This window comes from Hippocampus guttulatus, chromosome 13, assembly GCF_054856545.1.
Source record: "Hippocampus guttulatus isolate MCC_2025c chromosome 13, RoL_Hgut_1.0, whole genome shotgun sequence".
NCBI classification, from domain to species: domain Eukaryota; kingdom Metazoa; phylum Chordata; class Actinopteri; order Syngnathiformes; family Syngnathidae; genus Hippocampus; species Hippocampus guttulatus.
This window is the reverse complement of record NC_141273.1, coordinates 18,941,882-18,954,755: the sequence shown is the minus strand read 5'-3', so window position 1 is coordinate 18,954,755 and position 12,874 is coordinate 18,941,882. Positions and strand designations below refer to the sequence as shown.

At 41.8% G+C, this 12,874-nt stretch overlaps 1 protein-coding gene across 1 annotated transcript in view; it reads left to right on the top strand.

Moving 5' to 3' along the window:
* The first annotated feature begins 270 nt into the window (after positions 1-270).
* daam1a (dishevelled associated activator of morphogenesis 1a) overlaps positions 271-12,874 on the top strand; it is a 90,986-nt gene continuing 78,382 nt past the window's right edge. The window contains exon 1 of the mRNA XM_086127343.1: positions 271-2,620. The gene's annotated coding sequence lies outside the window, so the exon portion shown is untranslated. The remainder of the gene's footprint in view (positions 2,621-12,874) is intronic.

Below are 12,874 nucleotides of genomic sequence, written 5' to 3'. Positions count from 1 at the left end.
AAGGTGCACACGGTATGTCATTTTGTGTTTATTTATTTAATGTCCTGTTCAAGATATTTAATTTTTATTGTTGTGTGAAATATGTTTTAGTTTTCACGGTGTTCCACGAGTAAACGTTTTTGGACATCAGTACGAGGCGTCATCCTTGACCGGGGTAGATACAGCGAGCGATCACTGTAGTTATTGGTTCAACCGTGGGCTGGGAGAGGTGAGTGGGGCTCATGATGTAGTTTGCTTGTCGTAGTTTTGACCAATGCACGAGCATGAACCATTAGCAAAGTTATATGTAACTATCAGTGACCTCCAACATTTATGTGGATTTATCTGCTTGAGTAATTGGCCTACTAACGTCAGTCAGTGAAATATCCGTCATTCAGTGAAATGTCCGTTGTATGGCTTACAGCTAGAAAATATGACCACCGCAAAGTATTTGAGAGCAGCGACATAGGCTTTATTCGAACAAGTAATACAGGCAAACAGAGAGCAGTAACCCAAAACATCAGTGACAAAATGTAGTTGCGAGACCAAAAACAAGGGGAATTACTTATTAACAAAAGGTGCTGGACAGAGCCACAGAGGAAAGTAACAGCAAAGGAGAGTAAAAGGCTATTTCAAAAACCGAAACAGAAAAAAAAACAACTTCTAGTAGGCTGATGAGATAAAATAGAAATGGAAAATCACAGTAGAACTTAACTACACAAACTTTAAGTTCTACTGGAATGACGACGACGATGACGACTTCAGTTGCAACAAGAGCTATTCAGGAATGGCAAGCAGAAAAATGGCATGCGGAACAATACTCTGTTCATTTGGAGCAAAGCCTAAATACCATCTCCTGCTGATTAGGCGGATGTGAGTGATTGCAATCGCTGCAGCTTAGTGACTCCGCCTACTGCTTCACAATGATGGACTGACGATAAAGAGCGCACATGACCAACAGGCAAAAAAAAATCACAGGACATGACATCAATTTGATTTATAGAATGGCAGATATCTGTCAGTAAAATCCCGAGAATGAGAGCTAGCATAGCTGAATCTTTCTTTTAGGCATTTTCCCACAAACCATAATTAAGCAATTAATATATGATGACAAATTTTCAACTACCCTCCCCACCCACCAAAAAGGAAAAAAAAATGCATGGAAAAGATGTCTGCCAAATATAAACGACTGAGATAGTTCAATTGGGTGATCAAATACAGCAGTGCAAACAGAAGATTGTGAAAAAATAAAAATAAATAGATAGGTTGGCCCAGTGGTCTAGTGGTTTGCGCGTCGACCGCACAGTGCAGAGGTCGTGGGTTCGATCCTGACTCCAGCCTTCCTGTGCGGAGTTTGTATGTTCTCCCCGTGCCTGCGTGGGTTTTCTCCGGGTACTGCGGTTTCCTCCCACATTCCAAAAACATGCATGGCAGGTTAATGGAACACTCTAAATTGTCCCTCAGTGTCAATATGAGTGTGGATGGATTGTTTGTCCATGTGTGCCCTGCGATTCACAGGCAACCAGTTCAGGGTATACCCAGCCTACTACCCCGAAGACAGCTCAAATAGGCTCCAGCACACCCGCAACTCATGTGAGGGTAAAGCAGAATGAATGGATGATCGATCACGTTACATCAAATCTTCCAGTACTGGGAGACTGGACAGTAACAGTATTGATATATGCTGGGGGACATCAATATTTAATGCAATCTCTACTTCATGCCAAGCTGCCCACTGGTTAAATGCTGAATTATATTTTTACATGGAACAAAGTGAATTCTGCAAATAGACCTCATGATCTATGTATGATGTTTTGGCATTCCATAATGAGGAAGTAGGGTGAATGTTGTCATTGATACATTGAAATCTTGTATTTTGGCATCGGTCAGGCCACGAGAAGAAAGAATTCATCAAGGAAATAAAATGTATCTTATAATATGTATTATAAGAGCTGTGATCTAAGCACCGAAGCAGGCCAACAAGCTTCTCTCTCCTGAAATTAATCGCGCACAAAAAATCTAGTGGGTGAGGTTCGGGTGTGACTGCCCCAACCAGGAATGCAGTCGTGTGTGGTTTTCTTTTTTTTTTTTTGTTCTGCACACACTCGTGCGCACTGTCAACGTGCCTGTTCTGTCGGTTTCTGCTCAAAGAAAAAAAGTGCGGCTAGTTTCGCTCAAAGAAAGCGGAGGACAGTTGAGGTTGTGCGGACCTGTGGAGAGGATTTTGTGTTTTTTTGGACACTCGGGTATCCCGACAACATCAAATCACTGGACCTGAAGGAACTTTTATCACGCAAGGATTACATTCAATCAATTTACATCATAAAATAGCTTTGGAGTTTGTGCAAACATTTGCTTTCATACCGGGGGCTTTAATGTCCCTCAACACCTGGATTGTTTGTTGAAAGCTGATGACAGAGCAACCTTGCAAGACTTTTAGTGTATCGGTTCAACAACACGCATAAATGCTCTCCGATGTTGGGAAGTTATAGACCTCATAGTGATCAGCTTTCGGTCAAATGATTTATGATATTGGAATACAGGCCAGTGACATCATCTGACACCATGTAAGACATCGCGAATGCTGAAGCTAAATATGGCATCCACTGCATGATACTGGAGCAAGTCTGATTGCACCAAGGTAAGGAATTTCAAGATTAAACTTGAAGGGTGTGCACATGACCCGGCATGCTAGACTGGTGCTTTACTTGAGGATCTTGAAAAAGGTCAGTTCAACTCCCCACACAAGAACTGACACTTTCAAACTTGTGGAATGAAAAACGTCCAGTTTGTCTTGACCAAACATTTCAAACAGAGATAGTGGTTATGTTTTCATGACACACCCTTCATGACCTCCCCATATGCCATTTCCAAAAGAATGTCATGTCGGTCACAATTCGTCACCCCAGAGAAACTGCACCACCTGCTTCATTTTTGAAAAGAAGTAGATGAAGCACTTGTCAACACATGTTTGTCTCACTCTAAAATACGCACCATAACACTGTGACAGTTTTTGCACGAACATACTACAGCTCTGCTTGTCTGACTGCTTTTTATTTGCTCAGTTACAATGGGAAATTAATCAATTGAAAAGTGAATTGCTTGATGTCCATTTGCACCACACAAAATTGTCAATCACATGACTCTAAATCCTTGCACCAAAACGTTTGGATGATGTGAACATTTAACTCTTGTGATATCCTCAAATTTACGACCCCTTTGGGCCACTTAAGGACAAAGAGGAATGCGCACAAAACTATTAAATGATCATTTCTGTTTTTTAAAATTCATTTAAAGTAAAAAGAGATTTTTTGGGGGGAGGGGGGATTTTAACCCATAAAACGGCACTTTTATCATTTGAATTGTTGCATTTTCATGACCAACCCCCCCCCCAAGAATTCCATCATGTTTTCCATATGGTAGCAGAGGTGGGGGGACTTGAGTCACATGACTTAACTCAAGTCAGACTCGAAATGTTAAGACTTGAGACTTGCTTGCAAAATATATATATACTGTATATATATTGTCATGTAGCGCGGTGGTGGTGGACCCCAAAAAGCAGGCAGGAGAGAGGAGCAGGGTGTATTTGAAGAAGTGTATTGATAACAGTGTTGTGTCCAAGGACCGGCAACCCAAGGCCAAGGACTTGGAAAATTTTCCGACGCAAGGCCAAAGCCAAGGACTTGAGAAATTTTCCGAGGCCAAGGCCAAGGACCAAGGACTTGTCTCCGAGGCCAAGGCCAAGGACCAAGGACTGATTTTGAAGCTGAGGCCTAGCCGAGGACATGTATAAAACAATGCTATCATACCACTTGGCAGGTCTTCATGATTTGCAACACCCCTCCATCATAACCCTTTGCATTTCCTAACGCTTGAATGAAGTGTTTTTATTCAAAGAGTAGAACAGTCAGGGTACGTGTTATTTATACTGAGAAAAACAAAAATAAAAGCATATGATATACATTTATGAATTAATGTATTAGTACACTGGTAGTCCAGTGGTTAGCACGTCGGCTTCACAGTGCAGAGGTACCGGGTTCGATTCCAGCTCCGGCCTCCCTGTGTGGAGTTTGCATGTTCTCCCCGGGCCTGCGTGGGTTTTCTCCGGGTGCTCCGGTTTCCTCCCACATTCCAAAAACATGCATGGCAGGCTGATTGGACGCTCTAAATTGTCCCTAGGTGTGAGTGTGGGCGTGAATGGTTGTTCGTCTCTGTGTGCCCTGCGATTGGCTGGCAACTGATTCAGGGTGTCCCCGCCTACTGCCCGAAGACGGCTGGGATGGGCTCCAGCACCCCCCGCGACCCTAGTGAGGATCAAGCGGTTCGGAAAATGGATGGATGGATGTATTAGTGCAGTAGTTTCTTAACTCATTTACATCCTTTGACGTATAAATACGTCAATTTGCGCATAGCCGTTCCCTCCCCATGACGTATTAATACGTCAATCACGTGTTTTCATGGGGGAGGGTGCAAGAGAGTCCGATGCAACTTCTCACCACAGGATTAGGCTTGACGGCAATGTTAAATAGCAAAAAAATGGCCATCGGGTGGCAGTGGTGCAAAAATCAACCAGGATCACGCAGCAGAAGTAGTAGAAAGGGCGTACAGTGAAGGAGGGGCGTATGTGGATAGTGGATTGGAACATTAGCAACTAGCAACGATGGAGAAAAGGAAATAACTAATTAAAAATGATTTATTTTTCGGTATAAAAGCGTCCTCCAAACAAAACAACAAATGAGATGGTGTTTGTGTGGAAGAGAAAATGACGCTTCGGTCACTAATCGAAAGCGGCACCCGTCAAACGAACGTCGGCCTGCACAAACATGGCGTGCTACACGCAGCCCGAGCTCACGCCGAGTTTCGAGTTCATCTGATGAAGATGAACTCTCTCCACGTCAGCGATCATCGCTTGGCAGAGCATTTTGTGCCTCCCGATGCCCCACGTCGCCCACAAATCGTCTCCCCGGCGACTTCCAGCGATGACGGCAAAGAGGCTGCATTGCTTCGCATGGCCGACGCCGGGCACACGTCAGCGATTCGTTGGAATCGTCTCGTAAAGACGACGGCGAAAACGATGAATTGGAGAGCGATTTGGATCCCGATGTCGGACGAATATGTGCCTTTGGACATAACGGAAAGCAGCTGAGAGTCCTCGCCAGAGCCGCTGGAACGAGGAGGTAACTGCTGACTAGCTTGCAAGTTCCCATTCAAAACTTCATCACTTCTTATACCTCCTCAGTCACTTTTATGCACCGCTACATTCCCCGCTATACTATGAAGTTGCCAGTAACACTAATCATTTATGTACGGTTGATGCGTCTCGTAGATGTGGATGAAAATATGCGCCGTAAATGCGCTGACTTGCATGTCGCCATAGGTTTTCAAAAAACAAACAAACAAAAAAAAACAGGACACATTTGGTCCGCTCAGCTCTGCTAAAACCACTCGTGTTAAATTCATATTCCATTTCATTTCAAATTGGATGCTGAGCAACGTGGAATGAATGGTGTAAATAGCAGTGTGCGAGCATGTATGTGTGTGTGTGTGAGAGATGTTGAAATGTAAGTGGAAAGCAACAATAAAAAAAATAGAAAAATAAAAGTGTGGTAATTGTACATACTTCTATAAATTACAGATTGTCCAACCAGAAGCCAAAAGATGACGACTGCTCGCTTTGGTGGTGGAAAGAAAGGTAAATACAATTATTGTACCTCACTCTGCAGCAAGATATATTTGCAACTTTTTATTTGAACGACGTTTCTATAATTTATAGAAACGTCGTTATATATTTATTTATAACGTTTCTATAATTTATAGGTCGTGCATCTGGACGTGGTGGGATGAATCGATGTGGTGACAAACTGGATGGAAGCCAAAAACCATCTTCTCCACAGCTGCACTTTTGTTCATAGTTCAATAGTTTTGTTGTGTGCAAATAAATTATTTTGCGACAAAAACATTATTTGTAATGTTCTTTTGTAGGAGGAACACATTATTGAGGTATTTGAGCTGCCACAAAAGCAAAAAATAGTGTAAAACTTGAAATGATGCTTGAAATGCATGCTTTTACAAAAAGCTCATTTTCTCTGGATTTCTGCAGAAAATCTGCATTTTCCATCAAACTTAGCAGTTTTCTAATGCTGATTGCCAACGAACGGAGAAAGCTAGAAACAAACTTTTTTTTCTGCTGAAAGAAGAGAGTCTCACCTTTCTTTTGACAGGTTGCATGTATATATAGCCATAGAACAGAAAATTCTGTGGGCCTTGCAAATCAGTCAAAATTCAGTGAAATGTGAGGGATTGAGGGGGTTGCTACAGTGAAAAGGGGTGGTATTCAATGAGTTAATATGAAGTAAATCAACACTCAACAGGCATGACGTGGCATGGAAGACAAGTTGAGAAATGACTTTGCATAGAAGTCAATCACTGAGTGCAGAAAAAGTGGTAATCTCTGCAGTGATAATTTTACAGTTTACCGGCAGCGAGTCCCAGGGACTCGCTGATCAGAAAAGTATGAGTCCCATTATGCATTGAGAGAGTCCCAAATTTCGAATTCTGAAATGGTCTACTTATTCAATTGCATATGATAATAATACAAACAACAACATATACATACAATTATAAACAAATGCTGCAAAAATTTAAATAATTCAGGAGCAGGCCTGAGGATTTCGGAAATTCATGGTAACCGTTTTTCGGTTCCGTCGGATTACCCAATAGGAAAACACGGGAACTCATATTGGGTTCCGTAAATGTTCATCATGGGAACCCATTTTTCTGTTTTGACTGATTTTCATAATCAAGAATTCTGACACTCAAAAGTATAATGTTTCAAGGGTAAATGTTTGAAAACGATGCATTAACAATGAACATTGCATCAGTAGCTGTGTACTCCAGGTTTATTCCAAAAAATAAATGGATCAAAAACTGGTGTACTCATGTGGCATCATCAGAGTATTTTTTCCAATCTCACACTGCAAAGATTATTTTACTGGTAATCATTAATACAGGTAAGTATTGATGTGGCTTGACATCCTCTTCCCAAGACGATGCATGTGTAATCTACTATCAATTTGACGAAAGAATTTAACACACGTCATCATAAGTTCTACCAACAGTTAACATTGGTGCAGTTCACGTGTCAATTCGCAGCCTGGACTGTGTCAACGCAGCCGATGCAGTCCACACTGCGCCGGTGCAGTTCACGTGTCAATCACGTGACGTAATGAAGCAGCACATGCACCGACACGTGGTTTGCTCTGTGAGCCCGGCGCATGCATCAACGCATCGGTGTCGCTGGACCCATCACTACTTTAATCCCTCGTTGTGTCCGAGGACCGGCAACCCAAGGCCAAGGACTTGACTCCGAGGAACACATCACTGATTGATAAAACACAGAAAACTAAATCCTAAGCAAACAAAGTCCAAAGTAGCAAACAAAAACCATGACTGAAGCTCAAAACTATCAATAACAGAAACATGGCCAGAAACATGACAAACAAACATGACAGCAGCAAAAAGCAACAATGAACAAACGAACATGACAGTAGCAAAGAGCAAACAATGACCCGACAATGAGTGGTCGGGCTGGGAGTCCTGTTAAAGCACGAATTACCAAATGACCAACAGGTGTGCAGCTGCAGGGGGAGCCCTACAGTGCCACCTGTTGGTCCCAAACCGAATCATGACATATATATATTATGTATAAAAATGTTTTATTTAATTTCTTTTTCTTTTGAGAAACCTACCCCTGTGTTTCATCCGCTAAATGCTGTTAAATAGCCTTCACCTATTGTAAGCGGAATTTCCAGCCGCACACGTGCACAACATTTTTATTTCTGCTGCCATGGAGCAGACATTGAGTTTTAGGTGTTTTTGGGGGCATTTTACAGCCAATAGTAACCTTGAAGTCATTCTGAGTTCAAATGAAGAGGATATAAAAACAAACAAACAAACAAACAAAAGAGCACAACTATTGCAATGAGTTATGCTCTGAGCCAATAATGGTTCAATAGTGCGAGTAGCTCATCCATGCTGAGCCGGTCCGCAAAACGAAAACGTTAATGGAACTGAAGGCAAAAAAATTGCGCATAACTTGAAATGTTTGTTAAAAAAATTGTCTTTCATAACTCGAGGTTCCACGGTGTGTTCTAAATCCCTGGTTGTACCCCTCTTTTGATTTAACCCTGGAGAACCCAAGAACCGTTTTCTTCTTTGGAAAATGATGAATTTTACATTAAATGCCTGCTATATGTTCACTGAACACCAAAATATATGTTTTTTTAAATATTTAATGCTTTAATCCTAATTTAGGATCAGGGCCAAATTTGACCCTTTGGGATTTAAGGGTAGCATTTGAGTAGCAGAATTTATAGGGGTCAAATTTGACCCCGTGGGTTCTCCAGGGTTAAAGCTCTACTAGAAATGTTGTAATTGTGGACGGCAACGCAGGGTGACATAAGGAGAATACGAAGTACGGATGAACGCGATTGAAATCTGTCAGGTTCAAGAATAAAAAACAGATTGACGATGTTGAGCGTTTAACACATATGGAACAAACAGGAGAAAAGAAAAATAAGGAAAGGCAGAATATCTTGTTCAATTCCTTCTAGATAGGGTTTAGGTCAAAAACTGCGGTGAGCAGGTAAACCCCCCCCCCCCCCCCAAAAAAAAAGCAGACGAGATTAAAAGAAGAAGGCTGCAGGAAAGTGTTGAGGGGTGAAAGATGAAAACAAACATGATGTCGTTTGTACACAAGAAACTCGGCTTGACCCTGCATTAGAGAATGTGTTAAATGGAGTTATATGTGTTAGAAGATAGATAAGGGGGTTGGTGTGCGACTTTTGTCAAAGTACGCGGTATAGAGTGAAGGGGGAAGGGATAGCGATGGAGTATGTAGTAAGAGAAGTGTTGACAGAGAAGGTGGTGTTACCATCATAAATTAGGAGAATTTATGTAAGAAGCTGAGGGTTCCTTCACAGAGTGGAGGAAATGATGAGATGTCTGAAAGGTAAGATGGTTTGGTGTGGCGGATTTTAATACACACAGTACTTTGTGGGAAAGTTTTAGTGATGACAATGGACTCGTAGTGGAAGAGATATTAGAAATGAAAAAGGTGGTGTGTATGAATACTGGGAAAGGAACAAGGACAGGTTAGAGTCAGCAATGACTCTCACAATGGCTTCAGATGGGTTGGCTGGTGGTGTGTGAATGGGATGTCGTGAGTGGAACAACGATAGGCAGTGACCATTATCCATTAAAAATTGAAGTGTTTGAGTTTCTAAAAATTAAAGCATGTAGTAAGACTGGGGCAAGTGAATAGGGAGAGTGCAGTGGTGGTATTTATATATTTATTTTCTTCGTGGGGGGGGTATTGATAAAAGCTTATATGATGTGCGGAGAAGCTTTTTCTGATTAAATTAAGTAAATTGGGGTTTAGAGGAAAGTTATATATCATGTTTTACGTGGTGGCAGTTGGAGGACCCCAAAAAGCAGGGAGGCAGGGAGAAGCAGGGTGGACTGACCAAAATGTCTTTAAGAAAAATGCAAACAGGAGTACACTGGAAAAAACTAACTGAAGTACTCGAACAAAGTCCTGAAAACTACAAGGAACCAAAGTAGCAAACAAAACGTGACTAACAGAATGGCAGGGAACCTAATATAAGCAAAGTGACGAGACAACGAGAAACATCTGGACAAGACATAAAGGCTTGAGGGAGCCGATTGGTTAAAGTTCAGTGTCATCAACACAATGGCAATACTGGCGCTGCAGAGTATTCAGTGACTCACTCAAGGACAGTCAGTAAATGTTTGCTAGGATTAGTCTTTCTGAATATATTTTTTCCAGCGCACAATATACATATATATATATTAGAAATGTTGTTCTTATTTATGATGAATTTATTATTACTGTCTGCATAGCTAATGAAGAAGCCCTTTCCGGGTGCTTCTTGACCTAAACTTTCAGAGCAAAACATTTCAAATGATTGTTTGTCACTGTCAATGTTGGGCATGTTACTTACCGGTAATCATAATTTTACTAAGAAATAACTTCTTCCAAAAAGTAATTGACTCACTACCACGGTTATTGCTTTGTCAAAGTAATTAGTACTCAACAAAGTAATTGTGATTTTTTTTATTCATTATGCTTTATCTATCGCAGGTGTAGGGAACTCCAGTACATCGAGAGCCATATCCTGCCTGTTTTAGATTCCTCCCAACTCCAACACACCTTATTCAATTGTTCAGGCCTCGACAGAGCTTGCTGATGAGGTGATCGTTTGAATCAGGTGTGTTGTAGTAGGGAGGAACCTAAAACCAGCAGGATATGGCTCTCAAGGAACCGGAGTTCCCTACCCCTGATCTATCATGTAAAACATGTTTATAATAGCTTAATGAAAAATAAAAGCAATTTATTTTTAAACATTTGGCATTTATTTGAGCTCAACAGATTGCAACTTGCTACATGCATTGAAATAAAAATGTATAAAAGTAATATAAGCGGCCCAGTAGGCCAGTGGTTCGCGCGTCAACCTCACAGTGCAGAGGTACTAGGTTCAATTCCAGCTCCGGCCGCCCTGCGTCGAGTTGGCATGTTCTCCCCGGGCCTGCGTGGGTTTTCTCTGGGTACTCCTGTTTCCTCCCACATTCCAAAAACAGGCATGACAGGCTGATTGAACACTCCAAATTGTCCCTAGGTGTGAGTGTGAGCGTGAATGGTTGTTTGTCTCTGTATGCCCCGCGATTGGCTGGCAACCAGTTCATGGTGTCCCCCGCCTACTGCCTGAAGACGGCTGGGATAGACTCCAGCACCCCCCGTGACCCTTGTGAGGATAAGCGGATTGGAAAATGGATGGATGGATATACAATATTTGTTGAATTTCCAGTCCTATTTCCGATCTGCCGTCTGAATGACTAATTTGTAAACTGGTTACCACTGAACTTGAACCTGAGCATAAAAGTGGACATAATGGTCTGTTGTCCTCTGCCAGTAATAATGCTACCATCTCCCCCGTAAACACTGAAACCTCTCCATTAACCCTTTCAGGGCAGCAGTTACTCCTGTGGACAGCTTATCCTGTTATCAGGTTACAGGGTGCATGAAAGGGTTTCACATTTTGGCTGTAAAATGCCTCCTCTCCTTTCACCCATTTCAATATCGAATTCTAGTGTGAACACTGCTACTCCCACTATTTCTTGTATATCCTATATATCGGCAAGTATCAACGGGGGTATTATTGAAATCGGCACCTTTGGACTACTACAATTCTTCTTTTCCTTCTCCCAACAAGGTTCCAAAACTTGATGAACCGGGTGATCCTGGCTTTGTCCTTTTATACTGGCCCAATAACTGACGTCTGTTTCCTACAAATATCCAATTTTACTTCTAATGCTGTTTTAGGAGTTGTTAAAAGTGCTCCTGTACATATCCTGATTTTGGACTACATCCAACTTTTTTTGGAACTGTTTTGCTGCCGATCTGTACACGACAGAGCCATAATCTTGTCATGATTCGGTTTGGGACCAGCGGGTGGCACTGTGGGGCTCCCCCTGCAGCTGTACACCTGTTGGTCATTGTGTAATTGGTTGTATAAAAGGACTCCTGCCCGACCACTCATTGTCAGGTCATTGTTTGGTTGTTGTACCTGTCATGTTTGTTTGCTGCTGTCAGGTTTGTTTCAGTCATGTTTTGGTCACTGTTATGTTTTAGCGTCAGTCATGTTTTTTGTTTGATACTTTGGACTTTGTTCGTTTTGGATTTAGTTTTCTCTGTTTTAATACAGTTTCTCGAGTTCACCCTGCTCCTCCCTCCTGCCCGCTTTTTGGGGTCCACCACCACCTTGCAAACGTGACAAATCTATGGTTGATTGAATTTATCTGCATTCTACATTTCTACGACCAATCTGCCACTTTTTTCATGGATTCTTGCAATTTACTTATTACGAATGCTTGAGTCTTTCCTATTTTCCAAATCTCTCCATCCTCCGCAAAGGGTGACACCCTTATCTCCTTCTCCGTTCCTCAAAACACCATTTATTATTCCTGCAAAAAACAGAGGACTTATGCTACTGCCCTGTGGTGTTCCATCTTTGATGCCATATATACTTGAATAGTTCTTACCAACTCTTACTTTAATTATTCTGTTATGTTTTTCTTTAGGTTACATTTGGTTTTGTTCCCTTTTTGTCTGCATCTCTTGTCATGCGGGTCCCTTGTGTTTAACCTCCATGCACGAGATAAGAGTGGCTTAAAAAAACCTTTCCCTGCAAGGGTCGAAGATGTATTGATTAAAACAAACAAACAAACAAAAAACACCCACGACAAGTTCATCTGTGCACAACGACACCCTTGTCAAAACATGAGCCCTACACATACGCTGAGCACATAATCATTGCAAACCAATACCGGCCTCACCCACATTTGAAAAGAATCGCATTAATGAAAAAAATCTTTGTGACTCATTTCAGGTCATTATGCATATACTACGCAAGGTGACAGTTATAATAAATAACTGAGGGAAGGAATTGTGGCAAATATTGCACGTACCTGTGAAGGGGCATGCTATAGTTGAGTCCAAGCTCACGCTTTTGCAACACTGTAACTGTCATGTTCTGTCTGTGTTTGTTTTGAGTTCCACCTGAGTGGTTGGTGTTTCCCTTTAGCTGCGCACCAGTTTTGCATCTCAATCAAGCCACTACTTAAGGACTGTCCTGTCGACAACTGAGTGTCGGATAACTCACCTTGCTCAAGCCGTCGTTCATCATAATTTTCTAGACGTTCCAGAGTTTGCCCCGTATTCTGTCCATCGACTAACAAGGTCCTGAGTCAACATGGTTGAAGCTCTGCTGGAGTTTTGAGTTTAAATTCTTTCTGACAAGGGATTCTGCCACACGCT